This window comes from Ascaphus truei, unplaced genomic scaffold, assembly GCF_040206685.1.
Source record: "Ascaphus truei isolate aAscTru1 unplaced genomic scaffold, aAscTru1.hap1 HAP1_SCAFFOLD_3536, whole genome shotgun sequence".
Classification (NCBI taxonomy): Eukaryota; Metazoa; Chordata; class Amphibia; order Anura; family Ascaphidae; genus Ascaphus; species Ascaphus truei.
In genome coordinates this window covers 1-17,016 of record NW_027456548.1, presented here as the reverse complement: position 1 = coordinate 17,016, position 17,016 = coordinate 1, and the positions used below count along the sequence as shown (strand labels likewise).

The following is a 17,016-nucleotide window of genomic DNA, read 5'->3' as shown; positions in this document are numbered from 1 at the left end:
ATACAGAAAACCAAGTGCATGTTAATACATAACATATCATGTTTAACAATGTGAGAAATAACTAGTTTCTGTAGAGGTTATGTATCTGTGTCTTTAGACAAAGCATTAGTAAATCATTACATCTTGCTTGTGTTTGGCCGGTAGTTTCCACTTCTACATTACAAAGAGAAATACAGGGAATGTTTATCAAGAGCATGCAGCTGTCTGGTTTGGGACATTTTACAGCTCTTGCTATTGTATGAAAGACAAACTGAGAACAACAAAAGTAAATAAAGATTACAACTAGCATAGCGAGTTAATTCTCTCAGTACTGGAACACCTCATATACAGTAAGAAGGATAAAGCTAGAAGATTATATTAACCCTTTCAATCCCTGAGACTTGTAGAGCTGACATATCATTTTAACCCCTTCAACCCCCTCCTTTTGTTCTAAAAGAACAACCATCTGACCAAACCCATTTATTCTTCTGCTCACCACTCAGGAGAGGAAAAACTCCCTGGGGAGAAACCTCCAAGAGACCACGGGCATGCAGAAACCTATCTCTTACTAGGTATCTCGTGTGACGATTAGAGATGAATACATAGGTAGTCTGAGAGAACCGCAAAGGTTGGCATCTCTCCCTTTTGTGTCGCCAAGAATATTCTTTACAATTGAACATACAACTGGTGGGTGTAACATTTATATATGTTTATGTCTCCGTGTGTTGCATATAACAGGCAGTTAGTCCCGCAATTAGTCCCCAGATTATAGCTATTATAATAGATAACCACATGGCAAGTATTAGGAGCTTGCCGACGGGTCCAGAATGGGTGGACCACGGGAACCAATTTGTGCGGTCTTCACACGGCTTGCGTCTATCCATGTTGGGCTGTCTTCTGTCAACATTGCAGTATGGGTGACGATGATGATGGTGGTGTGTTTGCCGAAGGGAGGATCCAGCGTCTTGTTTTTGAACAGTTGATTGACCAGGACCGTGTCACCTGATTTGAAAGGGTGTGTTGGCATACCCTTGAGACAAGGAAGAAACATAGATACATCACCATCGATGCCATTCAACTTGTCAACAAGGTGTATTACATGTTCCTGTATAATACAATTCAGGTCACCCTTTGTTTTTGGTACACCATGAGTCTTTGTCCATGAGGTAGGGAATGGCCTACCCATTAGTACTGTATTTCAAATGGGCAGAGCCCGTGGTCTTATTAGGTGTCATCCGTATTTCTGCTAGTACAGTGGGCAGGTGATATGGCCAATTATGGAAAGTCCCTCTGGTATCTTTCCTAATCTTATCTTTTATTGTGCGGTTAGTCCTTTCTACTTGGCCTGAGGATTGAGGATGATATGGAATGTGGAATTTCCAATCAATGCAGAGCATGTTTAGTGACTCTGTCTAACAGAAAAATAAAATCAGCCCCAAGCAAATTCATCCCCTTTGTACACCTTTTAAGATACCTTACTACTGCTTCAGGGTGTTTAGTGGTATCAGGACAGTCTTTTTGCCCATGCATTAAGAGTCATAATATCAGGGGGTTTAGTAATCAACTAGTCGCCCACAATCATAAATGGCATTGTAACAACAGTGATGCGTCGTCTTCGAGATAAGGGGAGCGCTGCAGATTTCAGATGCGATATGTGAAAAAGTAAGAAAAATATAATGGTGCAGACAATAAAGTCAAGGTGTATCCAAAAACAATAATGTGTCAGTCCCACTCACATATTTCTTCTGAAAATGGAAGGCATATCAGAGTCTCATCTCTCTCTGATGGGAGCCCTTGGCAAGGAATCTCTGACCGATGGCTGTATATAGATGTATCTTGAATGGTAAGCTGCGTGTGTGGTAATACCTATTACCTCCCTCCCAGGGATAAGGATAAGAAAGAAAGAACGCACAATGTTATAGTATGTAGAAATAAAGTCTATTACATCTATTAAAACATATTAATATCCACTCACATTTTCAAATGTGTAATCATACGTTGGAGAGAACCTCTGGTACACATGGGGTGTACGCCGTCAGCTACTGCTGCCCCATGCGCTTCCGCATACGTCACGTCAACATCACTTCCTGTGACGACTCGGGTAAGGGCGGAAGAGGCTACTATGGATACTCGACTTCTGCAGTATGCCAGGACCCTCCGTTTCAGCACTCAGTGGTTCCCAAAGCGTCAGATTCTACGCGTTTCTCTATGGCTTCTTCTGGAATCATCAGCCATAGCGAAACGCGTAGATTCTGACTCTTTGGAAACCCCTGATTGCTGACACGGAGGGTCCTGGCATACTGCAGAAGCCGAGTATTCATAGTAGCCTCTTCCGCCCTTAATCGAGTCGCCTCGGGGACCCCCTATTTCCTGAGATACAGGCACCGTTATGGGGTGCCGGTATCTCCTAATCACTGAAATGCCCCGCGTCATGTGACCATGGGAATCAAATGCATAGGAGATACCGGCACCCCATAACGGGGTCTGTATCTCGGGAAGCAGGGGGTCCCCGCACCTGAAATAAATGCGGTTCTGCTCCGGAGACCCCTGCTCATCTACACTAGTAATAAAATGTAAATTAAAAAACATTAATTTCAGGCGAGATTTGCGTAGAGAGAGAGGCGGCTCTATCTCCCTGTACAGAAAGAACTCGCCGGGTGAGCCCTTTTCAGATGGCAGATAATCTCGGTGCCGGCATGGGGCATGTGCAGAGAGAATGCAAGTAGTAAGAATGATTAGTGTGACAGCTTTTCTAAGGTATAAGCCCTGAATAAGATTCCTTTGTCTTGATCAGAGAAGAGTACTCTTGATTAATTTTCCTGCACGCAAAGGACAGAGCTGGCTATTTTACTCATATTAATTCTGCACTCATAATAAACGATTTCTACCCTTTGAACACACCTCCGTGTCAGCCTCACCTTTTTACAATATTGGTAACATCATAATTAGGAATTGAGCGGAACTGTCAAAATGGGGCAGACAGCGAAGGGATGGGGAGAAAGAGAGAAGCATTGGGGGACATAGAAGAGATGGGGAGAAAGAGAAGGGATGGGGAGGGAGAGAGAAGGGATCGGTGGGAGAGAGAAGAAGGACTGGGGGAAAGATAGAAGGGATGGAGTAGAGAGAGAAGGGATGGGGTAGAGAGAGAAAGGATGGCGGAGAGAGAGAGAAGAAGGGATGGGGAGAGGGAGAAGCATTGGGGGACATAGAAGAGATGGGGAGATAGAGAAGTGATGGGGAGGGAGAGAGAAGGGATCAGTGGGAGAGAGAAGAAGGACTGGGGGAAGATAGAAGGGATGGAGTAGAGAGAGAAGGGATGGGGTAGAGAGAGAAGGGATGGGGTAGAGAGAGATAAGGGGTGGGGGGAGAGAGAAGGAATGGTGGAAGAGAGCGATAAGGGATTGGTGAGGGCGAGAGAGAAGATTTGGGGGACATAGAAGAGATGGGGGAGAGATAGGGATGGGAGGGAGAGAGAGAAGGGATGGGGAGAGATATTAATGACTGTGGGAAGATAGATGGGATGGAGAGAGAGAGAATGGATGGGGTAGACAGAGAAAAGAGGTAGGGGGAGAGAGAAGGGATGGGGAGGGAGATAAGGGATGGTGGAGAAAAAGCGAGAGGGGATGGGGAGAGAGAGGGTGAGAGAAAAAATATGGGGAGAGAGTGGGTGAGAGAGAAGGGATGAGAAGGGAGGGGGAGATAGAGAGAGAAGGGACAGGGAGAAGGAAAAAAGGAATGAGGAAGATAAAGAGAAGGGATGGGGGGAGCGAAAGAGAGGCCGGGGAAGGGAGAAGTGATGGGGGGAGAAAGAGAAGGGATTGTAAGGAATCTGCTCCTGGGTTTGGCTGGAACCCATTCGTTACAGAACTTGCAGTTCCTAGACAACTCCCCCTTGTATCTGCAATCAGCATCACCTGTGCTTGCAATCACTGCATCTCTGTCTCTGTGCTTCGTCATTGGAGGAATGCCCTCACACCCCTGTCCTTTCATGTCCTGTCCTACCTGCCCTTCTTATAATGTGCTCTCCCTTTCCCTCAATGCTGAGCATAAACCAAGATTCACTTGGATGTAACTGTGTTTTCCACAAACACTCCTGCCTTAGCCTTGCCCTGTTCCTGTAGCCTGCTGCATATCCTCCTTGCAGCGTCTTTGTCCTGTAGCCTGCTGCAGAGGGCCTGGTTCCTGTAGCCTGCTGCATATCATCCTTGCAGAGGCCTGTGTCCTGGATCCTGTAGCCTGCTGCATATCCTCCTTGCAGAGGCCTGGTTCCTGGTTCCTGTGCTGAAGCGCTGGATCCCTAGTGCTAACCTTCAGTGTTCCTAGGCCGGTCTGCATTTTCCCCCTTCATCATGAGCCGCTCCTGCTTCTCTCGCAGAAGCCACTCCCGCGCTGCAGCTTCTAAGCTGAAGCGTATGCACCTGACTTCCTGTTGCCGAACCCCAGCCTTGATATTGTTTACCCTGCCATCTCCAATCCTGACCCCGGCTTGTCTACAGATTACTCTTCCTTCTCCAATCCTGACCAGGCTACATCTGACCACGGAATCCGCACTCCGGACCTGACTCCGTGGTTTAAGGTCGGTGTATATGCATCCCAACCTCAGCGCATGGTCCGGTCCCAGCGAGCATGTCCATTACAGGGATGAGGAAAGAGAGGAGGGATGGGGAGAGAGAGAGGGGATGGGAAGACACAGAAGGGACGAGGGGAGAGAGAGAGTGAGAGAAGTGATGGCGAGAGAGAGAAAGGATGGGGGAGAGAGAGAGGGACTGGGGAGAAAGAGAGAAGGGATGGGGAAAAAGAATGGATTTTAGAGAGAGAAAGAGAGAGAGAGAGAGAGAGAGAGAGAGAGAGAGAGAGAAGAATGACTGGGGGAAAGATAGAAGGGATTGGGGAGAGAGAGAAGGGATGGGATAGAGAGAAGAGAAGGGATAGGGGAAGACGAGAGATAAGGAGATAAGGGGGGAGAGAGAAGGGATGGGGAAAATGAGAGAGGGGATGCGAGAGAGAGAAAATATAGAGGAGAGAAAGGGGATGGGAGAGAGGGGGAGAGAGAGAGAAAAGATGGGGAGAGAGGGGGAGAGAGAAGTGATGGGGAGTGCGTGAGGGGATGGGGAGACAGATAGGAGGGTTAAGGAGAGAGAAGGGATGGGAAGAGAGAGAGAAAGGATGGGGAGAGCGAAAGAGAGGCAATGAGGGAAGAGAGAAAGAGAAGGGTTGGTGGAGAGAGAATAACTGGAGAGAAAGAGAGAAGGGATGGGGGAGAGAGAGAAGGGATGGGGTAGAGAGAGAGAAGGGATGGGGAGAGACAGAGAGGATATACAGTGGCGGCCGCCTTTAGCCTCGTGCAGCCGTTTCAACGCGTTTTTTATAACCGCGGGCAGATGCGGCATGTTCCGGCCCCTTTAGGTGCCGCCGGCATTTTCATTGTTTAGCGCTATTAGTGCTCTCTAGCCATGAATGCGGCTGAATGCGTGACATACGGAAAACATCCCCGAAAAAATTTGGGGATGTAGGAGGATAAAAGGGGCCACAACAATAGGAGAGCGAAAGAGATGAGGGGTGAGAGAGAAGGGATGGGGGAGAGCAAGAGAAGGGATGGGGGACAGATAGAAGGGATGGGGGAGAGAGAAAAGGGATGGGGGTGAGCGAGATAGAGGTGAGAAAGAGAGAAGGGATGGTGAAAGAGAGAGGATGAGGGGGAGAGAGAGAAGGGTGGGAGAGAGAAGGGATGGGGAGAGAGGGAATGAGGGGAGAGAGAGGCGATGAGGGGAGAGAGAGGAGATGAGGGGAGATAGTGGGGATGAGGGGAGTGAAAGAGAGAGAAGGTATGTGGGAGAAAGAGTAGGGATGGGGGAGAGAGAGGGGAAGAGGGGAGAGAGAGAAGGGATGGGGAGAGAGATAAGGGATGCCGGATAGAGACAGAAGGAATAGGGCAGAGAGAGGGGATGAGTTGAGAGAGAGAGAAGGTATGGGGGATAGGGAGAGAAGGGATGGGGGAGAGAGAAGGGGTGGGAGAGGGAGGGGTGTGGAGAGAGAGAGAAGGTATGGGAAAAGAGAGAGGGGGTGGGGGAGAGAGAGAAGGGATAGGGGGCAGAGAGGAAGATAGAGATGGGATGGTGAGAGAGGGGGATGAGGGAATGAGCAGGGAGAGAGATACCAGAGATGTTTACATATTTTTAATACGGAAAACGCATTAAGAAATTGTGTCTCATTATGCCCCTTCCCCAAACTATCACACGTAGAACAACCAAACTTGGAAGGATTACTTTATGTATCAAAATAAGAATGGGGATGGTTTGGATCCTCTCGAACTCTCCAAAGGTGGAAGGAGGGTGCTGCTAGGAATTGACATTGAAATTGGGTGTTGTACATGGTAGGCCAAGGGTGAGCAAACTTTTTATGCCGAGCCCCCCTTTTCATCCATGAAATTTCTCGGGCCCCCCTTACCTGATGTAATCAAAATCACATGATGTCAGCGCACGTGAGCTGGTTCAGCCAATGAGGACAAACCAGCTTTGTAACGCCCCGCCACGCATCTACAAAAAAAGTATTTATAACAAATTACATCACTTAAAAATAAATATTATGATATTTGTCTAATAGTGTCCCCATTCATGCTTTATTATTAATCCCTCTTCCCACCACATCAGGACTTCTCTCCCCTCTTCCACAGTCTCACACTTCTCTCCCAGTCTTTCCCTCTCCCAGTATTTCTCACTCCCCCTCCATTGTCTCTCTATCCCTCAGTGTCTCTCCCTCCCCCCACTCTCTCTTTCCCTCCCCCCACTCCCTCTTTCTCTTCCCCCACTCTCTCATTCCCTCCCCCAGTGTGTGTCACTCTTTCTCCCTCCCCTATTGTCTCTCTCACTCCCCCCAGTGTCTCCCTCCCTCCCTCCTCCAGTGTCTCTCTCACTTTATCCCTCCCACCAGTGTCCCTCCCTTCCCTCAGTGTCTCTCACACTTTCTCTTTCCCCTCAGTGTCTCTTTCACACTCTCCCTCCAGCCATTGTCTCTCCCTCCCCCCAGTGTCTATCACACTCTTCCTCCAGCCACTGTGTGTCTCTCCCTCCCACCAATCTCTCACTCCCTCCCGCTAGTGTCTCTCATTCCCATGTCTCTTTCAACCCCCTCTCTATGTCACACTGTCACCCCCTCCCCATGTCACACTGTCACACTCTCACCCCCTCCCCATGTCACACTCACCTCCCCACACTCAACCCCTCTCCCCATGTCACACTCACTCCCTGTCCCCATGTCACACTCTCACCCCCCCACTCTCACACCCCTCCCCATGTCGCACTGTCACACTCACTCTCAACCCCCCTCCCCATGTCACACTGTCATTCTCACTCTCACCCCCCTTCCCATGTCACACTCTCACACTTGGCCAGTGAGATCCAGCAAGTAATGAGTTAATGTCTCAAAGAGACAAGGTAACATGAAAAAGCCAACCTTGGAATTCCTGACACAGGACAGCAAGGCTTAAACCATGAATCCCACACAGCTAGGCCCAGCAACAAATAACACGAAACAAAGGAGATACAGTTCTGGAAGAAGGGAGGTATTTGGGGCATGTGCAGAGAGAATGTAAATAGTAAGTATGATTAGTGTGACAGCTTTTCTAAGATATAAGTATAAGCCCTGAATAAGATTCGTTTGTCTTGATCAGAGAAGAGAACTCGTGATTGCTTTTTCCTGCATGCAAATGACAGAGCTGGCTATTTTACTCGTATTAATTCTGCGCTCATAATAAATGATTTCTACCTTTTGAACACAAATCTGTGTCAGGCTCACCTTTATACAATATTGGTAACTGTTTCCCAGCTTTCCATTCAAAATCCGTTCCACGGTGTAAAATCCATTGATAGATAGTTCCAATTTCAATCCGTGCAGATTAATCCAAATCTGCCATTGGATATTATCCGGGTGGATTCTTAAAAATTAAATCCGCGGATTCCACAATTCGTTGACGGATTGTTAAAAATCCACAGAGAGAGAGAGAGAGATCCCCATACTGAAGATTTAATCTGAGTGAGGATTTTTAACAATCCAACCACGGATTATTAATCTGCCATGTGGATTGTCAGTGATAAAAAAAACCTGAAAAAGGCGGATCACTCTTTGTAAAACTGATCTGCTTGAATCTACTGACCAAAGAAACCGGTCGATCTGAGGGGGATCCAAATCCGCAAAAAAAAATGCCCACCTGTAATCATAATGCACATAGCCTGGTGGCAGATAAAGAGAGTCACATAGCTATAACGTTTGCTCAGAAAACAACGATAGAAAGAAAGAGAGGGAAGTCCGTTGGCACGTAAGGAGAAAGTAAGAATGCTGAAGGAGAGAGAGGCAGAAAGAATAGGAGACATCATGAGGTATTAAAGGAATGGATGGGAGGGAGAGAGGAGAGGAGGGAAACAGAGAGAAGAGGAGTAGGGGGTGGGAGGAGGGGGACCCGTGTGAAGTCGGGCTGTATGACTCCAGAGTATTGCAACTCATGCGAAGCTAAGAACTTATATATATATATACAAAACAAACAAATTGGAGTAGCGCCTTAGGATACTTGATATAAATGAATCAGCTGTGAAAAATAGATTGGGGTAACAAGGCTATTTGACCAAAGAATCCCCAAAGAGGCGAATACGTGATTACAACAACTGGAAACTATAACAATAATAATAATGAAATATAAAACATAAAAAATAGAAAACTAGAAAAAATATAAAAAAAGAAATATAGAAACCAGATGTCAATTGAAAATCCAAAGATAAAACTTAGTCCACTGGAGTAATTGCTGCCCGAGTATAAGGATCACCAAAATCCCAAGGATATCTGCAGAAAACAAGAAGAAAAAACAGGCGCACTCCTAGTGTGATAAAGTATAAAACAATATTTATGGGGTTATAAAATATAAAAAATGCAATCACAAACAGAGTAATGAGTTATACTCAATCGCCTTGAAGCTGTGATGGGAATGTAGCAGCCTGTCCCGTTGGTTCCACCTCTGGTTTGTCCGTTGGTTCAGCGTGATGTGTAGGAGCCACAGCAGCCAGATGACGTAGTAACAGCAACACAGTCAAAGACTCCCTCCAGATACACCTCCCATAGATCTTACTGCTCACCAGCAGGCTGTAAGGAATCCTCTCCTGGGTTTTGCTGAAACCTTGTCCTTACAGAACCTTGCAGCTTCTAGGAAACTCTCCCTTGAACCTGCAATCAAGAATCACCTGATTTTGCAATTAGACTGCAGCCTGCTTCTTGCTGTCTCCTATGCAGCTCTGTCTGATTGGCTGTCTGTTCTATTTAACTCCTGCCCCTCCCACCAGGAAGTTGCTGGACATAGACTTTCTTTAGTGACTGTGTTTGCCACAGCCTGTCTTTGGCCTGCCTGGCCTTCTTGTCATTGTTCTCAGTTACTGGCAGACCCCACCGCGCGGCCGCGGTTACACTGAAGCCCCATTGTTTCTTGTCCTGTCTGCAGTACCTGTGCCCTGCTTCCAGTCCTGCAGAGGCCTGCATCGGTGCTTCCTGTTACCTGATGCATACTCTTTATTGCAGAGGCCTGCATCTTTGTTCCTGATACCTGCTGCAATCTCCTGCTTCCAGTGGCGTCCGCTACTCACAGTTGTACCCAGCTAGGGGGTGCTGTTTGTGCTGATGTACTGGATCCCCTATCTCTCCTGCAGAGGCCTGCATCTGTGCTTCCTGTTACCTGCTGCATACTCTCCATTGCAGAGGCCTGCATCATTGTTCCTGATACCTGCTGAAATCTCCTGCTTCCAGTGGCGTCCGCTACTCACAGTTGTACCCAGCTAGGGGGTGCTGTTTGTGCTGATGTACTGGTTCCCCTATCTCTCCTGCAGAGGTCTGCATCGTTGTTCCTGTTACCTGCTGCAATCTCCTGCTCCCAGTGGTCTCCACTACTCACAGCTGTACCCAGCTAGGGGGTGCTGTTTGTGCTGACGCACTGGATTCCCTGTTCCTGTTCCAGTCTTTGTTGGAGCACCTTCGCCCAAGCGTCCTGTTGCCGAACCCCAGCATGGTTATCGTTTACCCAGCCTTCTCCTATCCTGACCCCGGCTTGTCCACGGATTATCTTGCCTGCTCCAGTCCCGACCCTGCTATGTACGACCACGGAATTCGCAACCCGGATCAGGCTTCGTGGTCTAAGGTCGGTGTATATCTATTCCCACCTCAGCCCCGCGGTCCGGTCCAGGTTTGTGGTGAGCACGTACGTTACACAGACAAACGCAAAACCGGAGACAACGGCAGTCCCAAGGAAAGTACCAAACAGCTTCACAGCACTCTCTCTGCTCGTGCAACAATGTCCGTCACAAACTCGCCTCTCTGGGAAATGCCCTACGAGTTTCTTCACTAAGGACTTCGTCAAGGGGTGAATTCATTGGTCAAAAGGGGTGTCCTTTATATTACCTCTATTGTTGTGATTGGCCAATACAGATGGTAGGCGGGTACTTCCCATATCCCAAATTTAACCCTATTTCTCTGCTGGACGACAATATACATGAAAGTCATATAACAAAAGAGTCCATTTGTAATCAATTTTAACATATCTCTATTAGTAGTACAAGCAAATAGCTAGACTAATGAACAACATACAAGGCACTACTCCAATTTGTTTGTTTTGTCTATTTGTATCAAAAGGAGATAGCAGAGGAGCGGAACGAGCTGGTCATAGATCTGTATAGCTCCGCAAACATACCTGCAGAAACCCTCAGAAACCACACTAAAATCGAGGGCAAACCCCCCTAGGAGACTGCCCAAAAGCCCCCAGTGCAGTTAATCCGGTCCCCGGTCCCACACAGTACCCCAAAAAGGGGAGAAAAAGCCTTACCCGAGCGGAACACACACAGCTCCCCTTCCCCTGGTGAAACCAAGATGGCCGACGGGACCACGCGGCTCATTTAAAGGGACGATCCTAGCCGCAGCAAACGGCCAAAAGGTAGGGAGCAGCCCTGACGCAGCCGCGGACACAGAGGCTGGTCAATCCAGGCACCTACCGCAAGGAATAGTAGCCCCTCTCCTGAAAACGCGGTGCATCCCTGCTTCCCCGCCGAGGCTGGCAAAATGGCGCCGACTGGTGCGGGAGATATCTAGCCTGCCTGCATCCGACCGAGGTGCGCGGCCCCCCCGAGGGGGAGATTGGCGAGGGGCTTGCAGGACACAGGAGGGTACCTAGAGCAGCGGTGGGAGCGGAGAGGAGAAGGGGGAGCTCCGGGGAGGTGGAGAGGGAGAGGAACCATGCGTTCCAGCCTGAAACGCAGCAGTGTCCCAGCCGGATCCAAAATGGCCGCCGCTGACCTGAATTAAAGGTACAAGCACACACAAATAAACTCAGAGGCTGAAAAGTGGAAAACAGCCTAGGAAAAACTATTCAAACACACCCTCTCCCCAATCCGACTCAACCCCAATACATACCCACCTACCTACCTAGGAGAAAGCCAGTCCCCCAAGCTTCGCACAGAGGAAAAGACGAACAACAAACAAAGAGCGGAGTGAATGCGCACCCGCGCCCCCCCCCTTCCCTTCCCCCCTCCACCCAAGGAGACGAAACAGAGAACCAAGCAACTAGTCCCATGGACTAACTGAATGCCCACGTGTGGGGGTGCATATGTTAGATAGCTGCGAGCCTAGAAAAACAGACAAGAATCTCCCTCAGCTCCCCATATCCAAGATAAACCAGCAACCAATATAGAAAAGGAAGACCCAGACCTGATTGTTCTCTATACAATAACCATGGCCAAAAGGCGAGAACTCAAGAAAATCACAGGCTATCTGAGAAGCAGAGACGTCAGGTATAGATGGGGCTTCCCCTTCCGTCTCCAAGCCACCAACAAAGGCAAACAGGCCACCCTACGAACCCCAGAGGAAGGCCCAGAATTCATCGCAGCGCTAGGACTGGAGATCCCGGAAGAACTACGAAGTGATACAGGGAAAACTTTTCCACGACCAAGGCGTGAAAGGTGGTCCAGGGTGACAACCAACCCAGGATAACCCATCAAGCCCCAAGAGCTGAGGCTTAACAACCAGAACACGGCAAAACCACGAGAGTACAAGAGAGACATTCCTACCTCAACTGTAACCCCCAGCCCCGAAACTGTATGCTGTTCCAAATACAAAGACACGAACTAACGGGAGCGGGAGGAGGGAGGGAAAAAGGTTTTATAGAAGGGAAGGGGAAAAGAAAAGAAAAAGGAAAAAACACAGTACAACTAGATAACTGAGAGCACAAGGTTTAAGCCATTATTAAGCCTCTATAGATTTGATCTAGCTCAGATAGATGAAGGAAATGGAGAGAAAGGAATTTCTGCTCTTTTTTTTTTTTTTTCTTTTTTTTTGTTTTGTTCTATTTACTGTGTTTAAAACTGTTTAACATGTTTGACCCAGAAGTTTGATTGTTGTATTTCCCCCCACCACATCTGTGTTTTAGTTCCAGTCAGTCATAGCAGAAAAGAAGGTTGATCAACAACACGACTAGCCGTCGGAATTCCAAAAGGAGCTGACTACAGTTTACAGACTACAAACCATACTCTCCAGACTGCAAGTACCACATTGCACCCCACACACACTTTCCCCCTTTTTTTCTTGACCCTGCATGTCCTCGACACCCCAAACGCAGAGTCAAGGCCCAAAGCACCAGAGGGCACCACCCCATCCCACGTTAAAAACCCCCAAGGTTATTTTTGTTCACCCCCAATGTTCTCCCCAGTTCATCCACACTGGAGTACACCTAAATGCACACAACTTGACACAACCAAAACAATAGTTGGGATAAGGTCCCGCAATCCGAAAAATCACCACGGGGCACCCCCTAACAACAAGCTCCCTCCGGCAAACACTTGCGCACGAAATTTTAAATCAACATATGGCTAAAGTACTAAAAATAACAACGCAGAATGTCAGAGGACTGAACTCTCCAATGAAAAGGAGACCTCAAAAACAGACAAAGTGACATACATATGATTCAAGAAACACACCTGAACAGAGCAGACACTATTAGGTTAAAAGACAAAAATTTTAACCAAATTTATCACTCACCAGCCACAGACAAAAAAGCGGGAGTAGCCATCCTGATTAGAACTAGCATCCCCTTTGCAGTAGAAAAAATAAAGAGGGACAAGACCGGGCGACTGCTAATTGTATCCGGTAAATTAGGCACGACAGAACTAACACTTGTAAGCCTATATGCCCCCAACACAGACCAAGAAAGCTATATTAATGAGGCCTTCGAGACGATAAGCCAATATAAGAAGGGTTACTTAATAATTGGAGGGGATCTTAACACCGTTATAGACTGCAATAAAGACCAGGCGAAGCTCAAGGGCAAAGAGCAATACCGGAGACGGAATAGCTCAACCGCTCTAAAACAAAGCATAAGACTGGGTGGGCTGGTCGACCCATGGAGGCTAATGAACCCCATAACTAAAGGGTTTACCTTCTACTCACCCCCGCATAAACAATACACCCGCATTGATTATATACTTGTATCTAGTGAACTGACAGAGAGGATAATAAAGGCAGAAATAGACAATATAACATGGTCAGACCACGCCCGGTTACACTAATCATAAGAGACATGCACCAAAGACCGACGGGCACACAATGGCGAATGAACGACCTACTGCTCAGGCTACCAGACACTAAAAAAGCTATAGGAAAGGCTATACGGGACTACTTCGCAATAAATGACAACGGGCAAATCAGCGACTGTACACTATGGGCGGCGCATAAAGCTACGCTCAGAGGCAAGATAATCAGTATTGCCTCCCATAGGAAAAAGGAGAAAAACAAAAAGATAAATAAGCTAAACAATAGTATTAGAGAAAATGAGAAGACCTACCAACAAACCCCAACGGACAAAGTTAGAGCAGCGATAGACAAGGATAGATTGGAACTTAAAAATATACTGATTGAAGATACTGAAAAAGCAATGAGATGGACAAACCAGATCTTTTATGAAAAAAGCAATAAGGCAGACAGGCAATTGGCGGCAAAACTCCGCAATAAAACAGCAAACCTCAATATATACAGCATAAAAACCAAACAAGACCGCCTAACACACAATCCGGTTGAAATCAATAAAGAGTTTGTCCAGTATTACAGTAACTTATACAACTTGACAAACCCCGATAAAGCCAACAATAGGTTCGAAGCAAAGTTAGACGAATACATAAAAAACACAAAACTATCCAAACTAGACGAGTCAGAATCAGCCCAACTAGGAACCCCGATAACAGCAGAGGAGGTCTCAGCAGCCATTAAATCCCTCAAGAATTCCAAAGCCCCGGGCCCAGACGGGTTCACTAATTTCTATTATAAGAAATTCGAACACACGCTGAAGCCATATCTGATCCGCTGGTTCAATAAGATCCTAGACGGAGAAGCACCACCAAAAGAGTCCCTAAAGGCCTCTATCATTGTAATACCAAAGGAAGGAAAAGACCCGCGTTATGCTCCAGCTATTGGCCCATCTCTCTGATAAATACAGACATAAAACTATTCGCCAAAATTCTAGCAACCAGGTTGAACAGAGTATTAAATTCCTTGGTACACCCTGACCAAGTGGGATTCACCCCAGAACGGCAGGCCTCTGATAACATCAGGAGAGTAATCAACATTATCCACAACAGTAACAAAAACCAACGCCCAACCCTGATTCTAGGGTTAGACGCTGAGAAAGCTTTTGACCGGGTGGCCTGGCCCTTTATGTTCCGGGTATTCAGAGAGATGGGCCTACATGTAAACTTTATTAAAGGCATTAAGGCGCTATATTCCAACCCAATAGCCACAGTTCGCACCTCAGGATACACATCAGAACCATTCGCAGTCTCTAACGGTACCAGGCAAGGGTGCCCACTCTCCCCAATGCTATTCGCTTTGTGCATAGAGGTATTAGCCTCAAGAATACGAGAGAACCAAGGGATAGAGGGTGTCCCTATAGGAAACAACATATATAAAGTGTCGCTATTTGCGGATGACACTTTACTCTCTCTGACTAACCTGGATACCTCATTAAAAAACCTATTTGACACGCTAGACGAATTTGGCACACTCTCAAACTTTAAAGTGAACAACACAAAATCAGAAGCTATAGGCCTGCACATACCTCCAGAACTAGAAAGCGCACTAAAGAAAAAATTCCCAATAAAATGGATGTCAGACAAGATGAGATATCTAGGAATATACATTACGAGAACATATGATAATATGTACAGAGCAAACTACCCGAATCTTATTAAAAACCTGAAAAAAGACCTGGAATCTTGGTCAAGATACCAGATATCATGGACGGGTAAAATAATATCAGTGAAAATGAACCTATTACCTAGAATACTTTACCTATTCCAAGTGCTCCCCGTTACGGTTCCAGCCTATGTAATAAGAGATTTGGAAAAAGAGATAACCAAATTTATATGGAACGGCAGAAAACCTAGGATAAAGAAGAAACTGATGGCTCTCTCCCAGGCAAGAGGAGGCCTGGGCCAACCAGACTTAACAAAGTACTATGAAGCGGCTAGACTAAGTCCGCTAATCTATTGGTCCGCAGCCCCAGGGAAAAAGCCGTGGGTGGATATAGAGAGAGTGGAAGCAGAGACAAAGGAGTTAGCGTCTCTTCTATGGGTAAAAAAGGGGAACAGACAAACAGCCTATAGAGCCCACCCAGTCTTACTGCACTCTCTAGACATCTGGGATAAAAACTGCAAACACAGGCAAATCTCCTCCATTCCCTCACCCCTAACACCCATTGGAGCCAATCCCGAATTTACACCAGCTCACAACTCAAATATCTTTAAGCAATGGGACGAGAAAGGGCTCTCTAGGTTAGGAGACATGCAACAGGGAGGGAAAGTTAAATCATTCATGGGAATAAGAGAGGAATATAACATCCCAACCACACAAATATTCCAATACATACAACTGGCCCACTATGTTTCCTCAATCCAACCAAACGACACTTGGAATAGGCCACTCACCAACTTTGAGAGCCTATACCAAAGAGGTCACTACAATAAAGGAACGATTGCCCAACTCTATCAGGTACTTTTAAAACAATATGACGACCAAACAAGCAAAAACATTCTAGACTGGGAACACGACATAGGAAACTCCCTAGAGGAAGAGGACTGGGCAGAAATCCACGAAAGGACAGCTAAAGGTTCCCGATGTTCCCTAATCAGAGAAACCAACCTGAAAGTCCTACACAGATGGTATTACACACCAGCCCGCCTCCATTCCTTTTTCCCGCTAACCTCCCCAATGTGCTGGCGTAACTGCGGCCAAATAGGCACATTTAAACATATATGGTGGACTTGCCCCAAAATCATCCTATTCTGGGGAAGAGTTAGACGCCTAATAGAAGAAACAACAGGGGTAGAGCTAACATGGGACATAGAAACAGTGCTCTTACTAAAACCGACAGACGGACTTGAGAGAAAAATAGACTTTTTGATAACGCAGATCCTCTCCGCAGCCAAAAATTTAATAGCAAGACATTGGAAAAAGAACGACCCACCCCCGATCAATGAGGTATTGCACAAAATAAACTACATAATGACGATGGAGAGACTTACAAGCCTAATACACGACAGACACAACTCCTTCCTGACGATATGGGACCCCTGGGAGACCTACATATGGAAGAACCCAATAGGAACCATAAAATAGTAAGGAAACCAGTAATAACTACTAAAGGTTAGGTAGACCTAGACCTAGCATAGGATGTGACAAGTATCATAGAATGTTTGCTTCCTGCATGAAGCCAGTGATGGATGCTACCCCACTGCCCTACCCCCCCCCCCCCACCCCATAACCCTTTTATTTTCTGTACCCCCCTCCCCCCCACTCCCTTCCCCCCTTTATATGTTATTATGCTTTCTGAAAAAATAAAAAATATATACGTTAAAAAAAAAGGAGATAGCAGCCATTGGTAACTGATTTAATTTTTGTATTGGAAGTGCATTACCATCTGCTTTCACAATGATGAAAAGCTGTGAGGAGAGATTGGCAAGGCGGAATAGA

The 17,016-nt window shown here is 46.8% G+C and overlaps 1 long non-coding RNA gene across 1 annotated transcript; it reads right to left on the bottom strand.

Moving 5' to 3' along the window:
- Positions 1-72: 72 nt before the first annotated feature.
- Positions 73-6,506, bottom strand: LOC142483674 (uncharacterized). Its single transcript, XR_012797413.1, has 3 exons — positions 6,427-6,506; positions 1,716-1,845; positions 73-1,009 (listed from the first exon to the last, which is right to left on the bottom strand). It is a non-coding gene; the product is annotated as an uncharacterized LOC142483674 (long non-coding RNA).
- Positions 6,507-17,016: the final 10,510 nt, after the last annotated feature.